General features: G+C 37.8%; 1 protein-coding gene across 1 annotated transcript in view; it reads left to right on the forward strand.

Moving 5' to 3' along the window:
• Nucleotides 1-3,035: 3,035 nt before the first annotated feature.
• The window catches only part of LOC145981171 (sodium-coupled monocarboxylate transporter 1-like), a 243,408-nt gene continuing 231,886 nt past the window's right edge, over nucleotides 3,036-14,557 (forward strand). The window contains exon 1 of the mRNA XM_083114294.1: nucleotides 3,036-3,102. The gene's annotated coding sequence lies outside the window, so the exon portion shown is untranslated. The remainder of the gene's footprint in view (nucleotides 3,103-14,557) is intronic.

Below are 14,557 nucleotides of genomic sequence, written 5' to 3' on the forward strand. Positions count from 1 at the left end.
TGGAATGGAGGCATACAGGATCACCAAACAAAACGAAAAGCAAGTCACAACCTAAAGTCGGCAAACTTATGATGACCGTATTTTTCGATGACCAAGGGCCACTACTATTGGAGTTTCTTCCGGAGGGACACACAATTAACGCAAACACGTACTGTGAAACACTGCATCGTCTACGGACATCAATCAAGAATGAACGTCGAGGAAAACTCAGCAAAGGCATCATTTTACTCCAGGACAAAGCTCGTCCGCATACAGCCAGACAGACACAGGATCTGTTGCAATCATTCCATTGGGAAGTGCTAGACCACCCTGCATACAGTCCTGACCTGAGTCCATGTGATTTTCACATTTTCGGACCTATGAAGAAACACCTCAGAGGACGACGCTTTGCCTCGAGTCCTGAGCTGCAGGAAGCTGTCAGGGAATGGTTTCATTCCCAGCACAAGGACTTCTTCTACCAAGGAATTCATAATCTTGTTTCAAAGTGGGACCAGTGTCTTACCTCATACGGTGAATATGTGTAGCCAACTACTCTAATAAAGTTTCTGCAAGGAAATGGACCATGTGCCTACAAGTCATAGAAATAAGCTGCCTGAACTTAGATTCACAAGTTGCTATGCAGTTAAGTCGGTGTTATTTTATGTGAAATAGATCATGAATTTGTGTGTGCCGTGAAATTAATATTCACAAATGTTCACAACTTGTAATACGCGTAAGTCATTTCCGCAACGCTGGCCTCCGTGGAGGAGTGGTTAGTACATCGCGCTTCGACGTCAGGGGCCACGGGTTTGAATCCCGACCCGTGCATGAATGTTTGTGAGTGTCCATTCATCAATTTCATCACATCAGCATTCCCATCTTCACAATTTGCCAAAAGTGGAAGAAAAGCTAAGTAAAATGAAGCAAATCAATCAATCATTTCCTTAACATTTCGTTCGTCTTACCGCCATAGCTGACCAGATACTTGAATCACTGCTTGAATGCTGGAAAAGGAATTGGACAAAAGATCCTGTAGTAGGAAGAAATTGTGCATAATTTCAATAACGTTTCGTTTGTATTTTAAATATAACATATTCACTCTAGTGCCCAGGAACATTGAATATGAAAGTTTAGTCGAACATCGTTGTACGTACATACATGATACAATGTTTTCAGAAAAAAATATCATCCAATGAATAATTGTCATCGAAGAAATAAACTAATCTCTGGTAAGAAGAATCTAGTGTATTGCTGAGAGTAAAGTTCTCCTCCTAAATCAAATTTCGTATCTGCACAACATCTGTACTCTGTCCCAGCTAACTGTAGAGCAAGGCCGCGCATAGCGGCAGAGAAGCGAGGGAAATCGAGTGGCCAGAGCGAAGCAGTACACGCTGCTGGGAAGGCAGTCGCATTCCCTCACTCCACGCAATTCTGTTCCTCTCACGTGTTCATTGGTGGAGCCGTCTCGCGTCAGTACTTGCGCAGAGACTTCATTTCGTTTGCCTGTTATACAGTTAGCTGGGACAGAGTATAGAAGTTACTGCTGATGAGCTGTGGCAGATTTTCGAATCTTCTTTAGAGTTGCCTATTTAAAGAGCATTAAAAGATGAAGACGAAGAATTAAAGCTTTTCTCTCTTCTTTATTTTTTCCTTTCTATCTCTTTTCTTATGTTCCTGCAAATGCGAAGGATACAGATTGCTTACTGGATACGAATGACTGGCCTGACAGAATACTTCTCTTAGTTATATGGAACTCTCAAAAAGAAATTTGTTTTACATCTTCACATAAAAACTCTTAAAATTATTATTGATAATTGTAAATAGTTTGGAGTAGACTGTTCTTTGCTTTACATTATGGATTCAATACTCTCCGTTTATTACCATAAAGTTAGAGGAGGTAATAACGTTTCGTTTGTGTTTTAAATATAACATATTCATTCGGGTGCCCAGGAACATTGAATATGAAAGTTTAATCGAACACCGTTATACATACACGATATAATGTTTTCAGAAAAAAGATATCATGGAATTCATACAACATACAAAGCATGTTACAGTCGAACAAAACTGTGTGAAAAAATGTGCTGTAAATGTGTAACACCTACACGTAAACGTGCGGAACCGAAGCGCGGAATTTCCGTGCCAGAAGTCTGCAGGTTTTCTTAAAGGTTATCGCCCACCGAGAGGCCGATCTGTTGCCGTGTTTCTCTGCGTCCCAGTGGGTGTCAATCTTGAAGTGGCTCTGAGGTTCACACAGCCAGGGCCGGATTAAGGTTGGTGCTATTGATGCTGCAGCATGAGACCCATTCCTGAAATAGGCCCAGATGAAAACAGACGAGAATTTTCCGAAAGCTGAACAGTTTTTTTTTTCCTATATTAACCTGGAAATAAATCTTAGAATGAAATTTGGAGCCCAATTCCGAACGCCTAGACACATCGTTACTTATTATACAGTTACTATTACTCTTTGCGCTGTGACGTAACTATAACGTCGTTGTGTTTATTGTTCACCGAAGATTTCAAGCATCAGGCCCAATTTCGTCTTAATTCGGTGCTGCACACAGCCTCAAATAATGGGTACCTGGAGGAAAACCTGGGTGGTAAAGGCGGCCGGAGCGTGATGATTATCACTTCACCCAAAAAATAGCAGAAATCGAAGAATGTTTGGTGACGTACCCTATTCCTTCCATGTATGCCTCATGTCATGGGAAAAAGTGCACGTGAAACTTCATTTAATGTAAGTACGTACGACTCCTAAAAGCAATTAAGAAAACATACTTTGTGAACCTCGTAATCATTATGGGATCATATGGTAAAACCTGACTGAAAGAGAACGAGGTAAATTCCGTAAATATCCGTCCAAAATTACCCTACTTGATTTGAGAAATAATTGTCGTTTACCTTCAATACAACAGTCGCAGTGAGCGATTCTCTTTCCTAAGTTGTTGCAATAAACATGCGGTGATTACAAACACGTTTTTTCAAGTGTTACGTAATACCTGCTTGCAAGTTTTGCGTATTAAAAATGTCTCGCACAAAGTGTACTTTGTCAAACAGAGGAATAGTTTTGTCCATACCTTCATAGTGGATAACTAAGCACGGGACTACAATTGATCCTTAAAGGTATTGTTAACTTTCCTCTTTCGATTTATTCATCAAGTATTACTTCAAAACTTCATTAACGCAGAAGTTAGCAGAGTACTTCCAACTGACAAATATTTGACTAATCATGTTTATTAATTCACCTGCCTCCATGGGTTTTGATGTCGCCCAGATGACTGTTGTCTTTGAATTATTTTAGATGCTGATTCCAAAAATGAAATCCATTTATACCCATCACGTCTAGTGTTTCATAAAATACAACAATATACGTATTAACTGCCTTAATTTCACAATAAAATGTGTAGTTCCATCATTTCCCCAATAGATGACTGTGTTTAGATGGTGGCAAAATGTTGGTTTTCTACAATACAAATTCTACAATTTTGAACTGTAAATGCATACAGAATAGTAAGCATTCAATCCACGTTCTACCTTCACAAGACATATTGGAATGAAAATTGTATGGACTTCGATTATGTAAGATTTATTTTCGAAATCTCTCATGAAAATTTCCTTCGCAAAATGTCCAAAACTCAATGTTATAATATAGTTGGTACGTTGAACTTAGTGACGTGGGAGAAAATCCTCAAGTGATGGAAAGATATTGATGTCATTTCCGTGATCAGCATTCAAAATATTGTAAACAACAGAAATTTCCCTTCTATAAATTTCCTTTCTTGCTTTTAAAACATTAAAATACTGACCAAGGCAGAATTTATTGTATAAAAAATACTTGTTACCTTTTTAGTGTATATATTTTTTATACAATAAATTTTGCCTTCGTCAGTATTTTAATGTTTTATTAACATGGAAGCAAGGTTTAGCAGTGTTGCCATTTCTTGCTTTCTGTAAGAGATATAATGAAATGGCGAATATGATAATTTTGATTGTGAAATTGTGAAAAATCCTGATGTCATGGGAAAAAATGGTTTTCATTTTCGTGATAAGCATTTCAGAATAATTTCAGAATCACTTATTGATTTGAAAACATCCGATTTTTTTAAAAGAAATGCAAGGACGTGTAATTAATATACCGGTACGTGTGGTAATTTCTTTTGCACAACAACAAGAAACATTCCTGTTAATATTTTCCATTAAATTCCATTCTCATTTTGAGAATGTACAGGTATCGTTACCTTCTATATCGGACTCTTTAGTAAGCCTGAGGTAACACCTAGTCCGTTGCCAGCGATACAGGTCGGAATTTATCTGTTCTGTCCTCGAACAGATTGTGTTGATGATAATGTTGCTGTCTTTTCTAATCTGATCTGAATATTATCAGCTCATGTAATACCGCTTGATTTTGCTTGATCCTAGGGAAATACTAAATATCTCGTTAGCGATGGGAATTAGGTACCCCTGGGTAAAGGCCCTGGATCGCCTTATATCTGATTCTGCTGATGATAACCAAAGGAAAGGTCCTGGTTGGGTTAGGTGAAGACCTCTCCCCCTTCCAGATTTCCGAAGTGATCCTCAGACAGCTAAGCCTACGTCTCGAGGGTGAAGACCCTGTTGGCAGAGAGCACACGGAGTGAAGACCCTATATGCAAGGATTATCTATTACAGGATGGGACACTGAGCATATTCTCCATTGACTTGTGCGAACACTTTTCTAAGACCTTATAAACCACATACTATTCATACCCAGTACAAGCAGAGCCATCTGGCGGGGGAAGACAACGTACTCGAACAGCGAGGAACTATCGATTAATACGCATATCGATGTTTGAGCTCGATACTTGGAAAGCAAATGGACTTTTTTCATTGGAATGTAATAAATTTAAAAAAGGAATAATTAAAATTGTGGAGTCTAGTCTTGGACTGTCCAAAGGAAATATCTAGAAAAATATTATAATTTCTTATACATTTACTAAACATATATTATGATGTTGGGTTATATTCTGGTTTTCGTAAAATTCAAGACAAGAAACAACATTTTAATTCTTACACTAAAAATCTTACTTGATGGTTCATTATTGTATTGATTTCGGGATTTTTCTATTATTTACCTTGGAGTTTAATGATTGCAATTCACGTGATATGCAATGAGACGATCAATAATAGAACCAAAATATCTCCCCCTTGCACTAAAATAACAAACTACCCGTAACGCAGAACATTTACCAAAAATAAATATTGTACTGTGGAATTACAATGAAAATTCATCGTATGCAAATATAGAGGAAGAATTAGCGACATAATGTCAGACTTTAAGAATTTGTAACGTTGTAACGTTGACTATATACGTTCTTTTAATTTGATTCGTCAAAGTTGAACTTGCACATTGACTTCTTCTTACAGGCATTAATTAAAAATCATTTACTATTCCAAAATGTTGTAAATATATCTAGGGTTTCCTTTAAAACAATAACTATTCACGAATGCAGCCAAAACTCATTTGTAGGATACAAGAAATATTTATTTTCCAACTAAACTTAAATTTAATTCTACACGAATTTAAATTACATGCACACATAAAATATGTAGAGTGTCTACCTTTGCTTAGAACGATCAAACTCAACCTGTGTTCTTTGAGACTTCGTAGAGGATGATATTAATCAATATAGAAGGTAATTGACGCATGTGAAAGTTTTGGAATGAGATATATACGTTAAACACGAATACCCAATTCCTGAAGAAACTCAATATGCTGACGAAGGCAGAAATTTATTTTATTATAAAACATAAACTAAAAGTAACGTTTCAACCAAGGTCTTCTTCAGACTATGTACCAAGTACAAATGTAGAAGACCTTGCTAGACCTTGCTAGAAGGTTGAAACGTTACGTTTAGTTTATGTTTTATAATAAAATAAATTTCTGCCTTGGTCAACATATTGAGTTTTCATATCATGGAAACAAGTCTTCATGGTGTTATAACCCAATTCCTGGCCTATTCTATACTATGCTTGACATAAGACATTAAACATATCGAACACATCTTCTACAGCCCCAGGCTTAATCACAAAACCAATCATCACTGAATTCCTAAACATTCTAGGAATAGCGTAAGGAAAATCGCGGAAGCTCTTAAATTCTCCACAAGGAAACTAAATTTTGGTTCAGAAAGTAAAATATAGCCACACTAAATCGAAATGTACTTATAACAAAAACTTGATCCACGATGCGTTACCATAGGTTAGTCAATAAGCAACTTTGAGAATAGTGAAATGCGTCACAATTTTCTATGAAAGCCTAAAATCTTTAAAACAGTTCATTAAAAGTTTCAAGTGCTTGAATATGTACGACGTAACGCAGTACTACATAAATTGAATACAAATATACTTTATAATGTACATCCCTTAAATTTATACGATCGTTTTATGAGTTAGTTTCTGATCATGAACTAATGGCAACCTCGACAGGGCTGTTAGTTTTCGTCCAAGCGGTTAGACGGCGCTAGCAACTTCCGTATCCTCTTAGTTACCTACGCGTCCGCCATGGCTTATGGGTCTGGGTTATCCTCATATATATAATTTTTGCTATATGCCTCTAATTAGCTGTCGTAATTTTCTCGCTTTTATACCCGGCTTTGTAAATATGGTAACTAAGTAATCTTCAACTGTCTGATAGTTGCTAAGCTGATAATTTAGTCTTCTGCCTTTCTGGCTTTTCATAATTTGTAAGTAATATATAATTATCATTCTTCAATTTCTAGCAATCTTCTAAAATCATCATTTTCTTTAATATTTGCGGTTTTATTAAATTAACAAAATATAATTTGTCTGCATTTCCAACAAAGTCCACAAAATGTCTGTTTGGAAAGAGGCCGTTGTATAGGAGCGTCCTGATTCTTAGAAAACGATAAAGTAACGTTCCTATAGGAGAGTCCTCGTTATACCTATGACAGGAAAGTGGTCTTTATAGAGAGGTACCTGTGAAACTCGTGCGACTTTCGGAACGGCCCCTTGATAGATGAAGCGGAGAACACAAGTCGTTGAGGATTGGTCCTCCCGTAAGCCCAAATAAAGAGCGCCACGTGAAAGTAATATTATTGCCAGAATCACAAGAAGTGTACAACGTTGTGATAAAAAAGGGGACTGAGTAATGGAATGTATAGTATCATTTACAAATGAGGATTGAGAAATGGGTGTTTGGCTTTATGATGGAGGAATTATAGAGATATTGTAAGCTCTATTAGGAAACTTCAAAAATAATATTATTGATAAATAATATGTTGTGAAATATACTGCCTTAGAATTCTATTACATTTAAAGCAATATTGTGTTGCCGCTCTTTGTAAGCTGTAAACATTTGCGCTCAAAACGCATGTCCTCCTCCGTTGCCGTGCGGTCTAAGGCGCTGTGCTTTGGACTCAGACTGCGGGACGGCATGGGTTGGAGTGCAACTGGGTTCAGTCTGTGGGTTCTCGTCCTGTGTGTAGGACCGATGGCAACCCACCATCGTGAGAAAATAGGGGAGCTACGAGTGAGTAGCGTAATAAAAATATCCTATAACGCCTGAGGGTTCGATGTACTGACCCCACGTCACCCCATTACCGGTTGGAGATCTTTACACCTCTAGGTAGGACTGTGGGAGTAGTTCAAGGCCCTTACGGGCTGTAGAATCACGGGTTATTCTTTTTTTGTGTATTGACAAATTTCACACACCTATACTCCAATGCAAGAACTTGTATGAAATATTTTTTTCATGTTATTTATTACTAGCAGCATATAATACGTATTATATACTTATGCACCACATTTCCACCTACTGATGAAACTTTGCACTACTTTTTTCGCCAGCATTTCCAACTCATGGTCTTATGTATACCACGTTCATCAAAATCCGATTCTCCGAGCAGGCTCCATAAGCCTCTCAGTATGAGAAGTTCAATTATACTGGTAATAACCCCGTAAGTCCAGATGTTCGTCTCATTACTCAGAAATGAAGCATTTCTGGCCCCATGTTTTCACTTCCAGAGGAATTTTGGTGAATGTTATGTCCAGGCCAAAGTAGGATGCATATTACAACGTTTAGTTCACAATACCTATATGCATGGTGTGATATAAATTGTGTTTTTACTTCGTAAATAATGTGAATATTTCACATTTGAGTCATTCCATGCCAAATCAACACAGATATGTGCAATTATCAACTTGATCCATTTCCGATTTCAATGAAATTTGGGGAGTTGAAAATATGCATGGAACTTAGTTGCCGTAAAAATTTTGAGCCTCGTGCGTCTTGTAATTGTAAAATTATTGAAGGTCAAAGTTCGCATAAATTGCCCTTTCTGAGCTCGTTTAGCTACACTAAATGCGCTGTAACTCTGCTCCTGTGTGAGCTAGGAAGCTGAAAATAAAGTGTGCAGGGAATTGAACAAGCTTTCCAATGATATTTAATAAGTAAGGGGCAGATTTACATGCACTAAGAAAAGCCAAAATATACACTTAAAATAAGCACTAAAAATTTTCAAAATAACCTACTTTAAGGTTCTGTACGAATTACATGCGAAGTAAATGTATCAATAACTCACTGAACGCAATGATAGAAATGAAAGTGTGATACATTTTGCTGTCTAGGGTCACCAAAAAATACTAATTTACAAATGTTTTAGTTTCATGTAACAAAATGATTATATTACACGCTCCCTTTGTCTGGAGGCTAGCTCTAAAAATTGCAATATTGCAATTATAATAAGATACGTATCTTGTTGGAAACATTATGCTTTTTTCGTTGCATTAATCAATATCTTATCTTTTTACATTAGCATACACTAGAAGTTATTTATCGATGTTTTCAGGTAACAGACTATTTCGATTGTCAGAAAATAAGTCTTTGTATTTTGATAATGTTCTTTCCATTTCAAAAGATGCCACTGGACAGTATTTGTTCGTTTCATTTGTTTGTTGATATCCTGATGTAAAATGGATTTTTCTGTATTGAGAATTTTCAAATATAAAAATAAATAATTTTCAGTTGTGGAATACCCAGGCAAATCCTGGACAGGTACCCCCACCCCCAACATCGAATTCACCCATCGTGGGAACTGCAAATCTGGGTTTCTGGGAGCTATTGCTGACTACTGCTCCAATTCAGCTTTCTCAACTTCTCCTGGTACTATTTTCTTTTGAACAATATCGGAAAGAGATTGGATGGACAAAGGAAGAAGAAAATTTAATGTTTGTCATTTCAAAAATATCATCGAAATTTTACTATATTTTTAATAGTTCATTTAAGATTCAGATTAACTGCATTTTTATTCAAAGTAACAACACAATCATAAATTGCACATGGTATGTACAACTACAGACATACCATAATGGTCTGGATGGCCTAGTGCGGGGATTCAACCTGCAAACAGTCCAAATGTGAATCCATCACCTTAACCGTCAATTCAAAGGAAGCAATACTGGATTGCTACATTTAAGGTGTGGTTCTGGTGACGATAAAATTCGCACGGAGATAAATATATTCTAGACATATTGATAGGCTTACCATACGTCCGGGGTTAGCCCGGACAGTCCTGGTTTTCTAGTGCTGTCCGGGGTTTTGAGAATCTAAACATGAAAATAGCTACCGGTATTGTATATTCACGACCAGAATTTATGACCGGCAAGGATCGATCGATTATAAGGATTCATTACATCTTTTCTTCCTTCGAGTTCGAGATATCGACTTCCGAGCGATTCCGTGAGCGTTTTGGTGGCCTTGCAAGCGTGTGAAGTAACTCGTCTACATGCTTTTGATAATTATATCTATTTACAAGAGCTTTGCATTTGGCAATGGGCAAAAGAAGTGTGTATTTGATTTAGCGTTAACCTGCAACAGGAATACAAATTCTTACAACTGTGTAACGACAGTGACAGTGAACGTGTGCAATGTACACTCTGTAATGGAGTATTTTCTTTTGCACGTAAAGGAAGAGGTGATATTGAAGACCACGTGAAAACAGTTAAACATAGGAGTGCTATTAATGCTACTGCTTCAGCAAACATAAGAGCTTTTTTAAAAGCCAAAGATGGGAATAACGGTGATCTGGAGTGTGCTGCTAAAGAAGCTACATTTATTAAAACAAACAAGCCATTCCTGGAAGAAGTCATGTCTAGTGAAAAGTACAACTTAGTCAACTAACAGATAATGCTACCTAGAACAGAGAGGTTTCTAAACATCAGAAAATGTATTATTCAATTAAACATTTGAAAATTAATTGATTGATTTTAGAAAATAATGTTAATATTTTATATTGTACAATTTATAGTTTAATGTTACTATAAAATGTTAAAGCTTTTCAGTAATTTCAATTTTTTTTGTAAAAACCTGAACTTCAGCAGTAACGAGTTGATCGCGAATATGTCCTGGGTTGGACCCAAACAAATATGGTAAGCCTACATATTGAACTCAGGCAGCAAACCGTCTGTTTTATGAATCTCTGGTTCGCACCTACTTAGCATGGAAATATAACAAACGCTATTTGTCTCGTGAGATTTAATGGAAAATAATACACAACGATATTCCGTCTTTGTCCACATAACAACAGGTTTAGACCAAAGAACAAGAAAAGCATAATATTTTAACCCTTAGTACGCCGCGCGGTCTGACGAAAGTAAGCCCAGTGTCGCCGAGGCTTTGAGCGGGAAATTTGAATTCGTATACATAATGGAGAAAAATCGTAATAACTCTGGCACTATGGAACCAATCTACTTCGGATAACTTTTGTTTTGCAGGTAATACATCGATGCATGCAACCATGGAAAATATGGATGCCTCAACCGCGGGGGGTTTACGGGCGGGGCTGCATCCCCCGAATTTCAATGAAAAAAACATAAAAATGAGGAGTTTGCCCCCTCTTCTCCAACTACTTTGGGGAGAAAACCGGAACTTTTGCTTTTTTTTGCAAAGAATGGACCTTCCGCAACAGAATGAAACTTGATTCATGTTCGTGGGTGCAATACAATTTGAATAATAAGGCAAAACGTAAAACTCTGTTTTTTCCCTCAAAACAGCGAATTTTAGCCAATTTGCATATTATTCATAAAATTGTTATAACTCGGACACTATGGAACCAATCTACTTCGAATAACTTTTGTTTTGCAGGTAATACATCGGTTCATGCAAACATGTAAAATATGGATGCCCCAACCGCGGGGGGGGGGGGTTATGGGCGGGGGCTGCATCCCCCGAATTTCAATGAAAAAAACATAAAATGTGGAGTTTGCCCCCTCTTCTCCAGCTACTTTGGGGAGAAAACCGGAACTTTTGCTCATTTTTTTTCAAAGAATGGACCTTTCGCAACAGAATGAAACTTGATTCATGTTTGTGGGTGTAATACAATTTGAATAATAAGGCAAAACGTAAAACTCTGTTTTTTTCCTCAAAACAGCGAATTTTAGCCAATTTGCATATTATTCATAAAATTGTTATAACTCGGACACTATGGGACCAATCTACTTCGGATAACTTTTGTTTTTCAGGTAGAACATCAGTGCATGCAACCATGTAAAATTTGGATGCCCCAACCGCGGGGGGGGGGGGTTACGGGCGGGGGCTGCATCCCCCGAATTTCAATGAAAAAACATAAAATGTGGAGTTTGCCCCCTCTTCTCCAGCTACTTTGGGGGTAAAACCCGAACGTTTGCTTTTTTACAAAGAATGGATCTTTCGCAACATAATGAAACTTGTTTCATGTTCCTAGCTGGCATAAAAAGTGAAATAAGCCTCATTATGTGGAACAATGCAATGACTAAAATATTATGTTGGGTTACAATATTTGGCAAACCGTTCGAAAAAGAGACATGATCGAGGGAACACAGCATTATATAAATAGGTACTCACCATCTATTGTACTGTGTGATACTTCTCAAAACAGGGATCAAGGCACAGAAAAACAAGACACTTCTTGCACTGAATAAACGTGCGGCGGAAAACTTTTTTCTTGTTGCACACTTTGCATCTCATGCGCTTGCTGGTCTTTCTAGGCCAATGCTTGCTAGCAGAAACTTCCAACCTTACCATCTCAGGGGGAGGTGGATGATCAACAATCAAAGGTCTAGAAGGACCAGCTTGCTCCATAGATCCCCGCCGAACCAACTCTTCATACAAAGCTATCCGGAAGTCTCGATGTCTGCGAGTCCGGGAGACCTGGCTGAGGAGGATGTATGCATTGAGGATGCTTTGGTTTAGAAGGTAGAAAAACAGTTTATTGGTCCACTTTATCGTCTTTCTGTCAGTCAGGTATGTACATGTCATTCTGTCTGCCTTATTCACGTAACCCATATTCCTATTGTAGTCTAGTATGATCTGGGGCTTCAAAGGGTTGCCGTGGTCGTCAGTGAAGTTTCCTTGTGCGGGGGGTTTGTGAAATTTTTTCAACACACGGACGTCACGTTTGTCCTTCCAACGTATAGCTGTCAGGTCCCCCTTTGTATACACGTCCAGGTCGCCACGTTTGGTCTTCCCCGTTTTCAAGTCAGTGGGCATGGAACGCCGATTCTTATTGACAGTTCCGCAACATTGGGTGCCCTTTGTTGCGAGATCATCAAAAAGTTCGGGAGAGGTAAAGTAATTGTCCATAAAAGGTTTACGACCAATTCCTTGTACTCTCTTACTTAGTTCCATGACCAGGGCATGGGTGACTGTCACAGTTGGAGTCTGTCTGGCACTGTCCTTTCCAAGGTAAACTAAGATATCAACAGTATATCCCAAAGCATCACAAAGCAAGTACAGCTTTATGCCAAATCGCTTGTGCTTCTTTGGGATATATTGCTTGAAGAGCACCTTTCCCTTGTAAAGAACAATAGCCTCGTCAATGGCTACGTGTTCCGTCGGGTGATACAAGTCGAAGTAACGTTGTCTCAGATGTTCTAGAACCTGTCGTAGTTTCCAAAGTCGATCGGTGTTGTCTAGAGGAGGGGAAGAGTTGTCGGGCAGGAAAGCTAGGATGTGTCGGAAACGGTTGCGTGACATAACCAGTGAGTCGTAACGTAACGAAATCGAACGGTATTTTCAATTACGGTTTCCGTTATGTTACAACCAGAAACAGAATAACTTTTTTCGTGAACAGAAACGTTACCTCAGGTATATAAACATTACGTTACAGGTGTGCATAACGGTACCGAACCATAACTGATTTGTAAAGCAGTAGGACGTTAGGTGACGCTTTAACGTTACATCCATTGCCGGCAACCAGTAACGTTACTATTATTCTTTCCGCTGTGACGTAACTATAACGTCGTTGTGTTTATTGTTCACCGAAAATTTCAAGCATCAGGCCCAATTTCGTCTTAATTCGGTGCTGCACACAGCCTCAAATAATGGATACCTGGAGGAAAACCTGGGTGGTAAAGGCGGCCGGAGCGTGATGATTATCACTTCATCCAAAAAATAGCAGAAATCGAAGAATGTTTGGTGACCTACCCTATTCCTTCCATGTATGCCTCATGTCATGGGAAAAAATGCACGTGGAACTTCATTTAATACAAGTCCGTACGACTCCTAAAAGTAATTAAGAAAACATACTTTGTGAACCTCGTAATCATTATGGGGTCATATGGTAAAACCTGACTGAAAGAGAACGAGGTAAATTCCGTAAATATCCGTCCAAAATTACCCTACTTGATTTGAGAAATAATTGTCGTTTACCTTCAATACAACAGTCGCAGTGAGCGATTGTCTTTCCTAAGTTGTTGCAATAAACATGCGGTGATTACAAACACGTTTTTTTCAAGTGTTACGTAATACCTGCTTGCAAGTTTTGCGTATTAAAAATGTCTGGCACAAAGTGTACTTTGTCAAACAGAGGAATAGTTTTGTCCATACCTTCATAGTGGATAACTGAGCACGGGACTACAATTGATCCTTAAAGGTATTGTTAACTTTCCACTTTCGATATATTCATCAAGTATTACTTCAAAAAATCATTAACACAGAAGTTAGCAGAGTACTTCCAACTGACAAATATTTGACTAATCATGTTTATTAATTCACCGGCCTGCATGGGTTTTGATGTCCCCCACATGACTTGTCTTTGAATTATTTTAGCATGCTGATTCCAAAAATGAAATCAATTTATACCCATCACGTCTAGTGTTTCATAAAATACAACAATATACGTATTAACTGCCTTAATTTCACAATAAAATGTGTAGTTCCATCATTTCCCCAATAGATGACTCTGTTTAGATGGTGGCAAAATGTTGGTTTTCTACAATACAAATTCTACAATTTTGAACTGTAAATGCAATAAATGCAATTTATAGTTTAATGTTACTATAAAATGTTAAAGCTTTTCAGTAATTTCAATTTCATCATTCTTTGTTATTCCTTCTTTGTATGTGATTATGATGTTATTCTTAGTAAAATATGTTTGAAGCCAAACTAATTCCTTATCTTTGTTGTTATAACAGAAACTCTTACCCTCGGAAAATTTTGATGAGGGGAAAAATTTTAATAGAACAAGATCGTTGGTGGGAAGGTGGGAGGTTCTCCTTCCGCCATGGGAATTCGTACCCTGAATGTGACAACAACGCAATGGAA

Source organism: Lepisma saccharinum, chromosome 29 (genome assembly GCF_977018435.1).
Source record: "Lepisma saccharinum chromosome 29, izLepSacc3.1, whole genome shotgun sequence".
Classification (NCBI taxonomy): Eukaryota; Metazoa; Arthropoda; class Insecta; order Zygentoma; family Lepismatidae; genus Lepisma; species Lepisma saccharinum.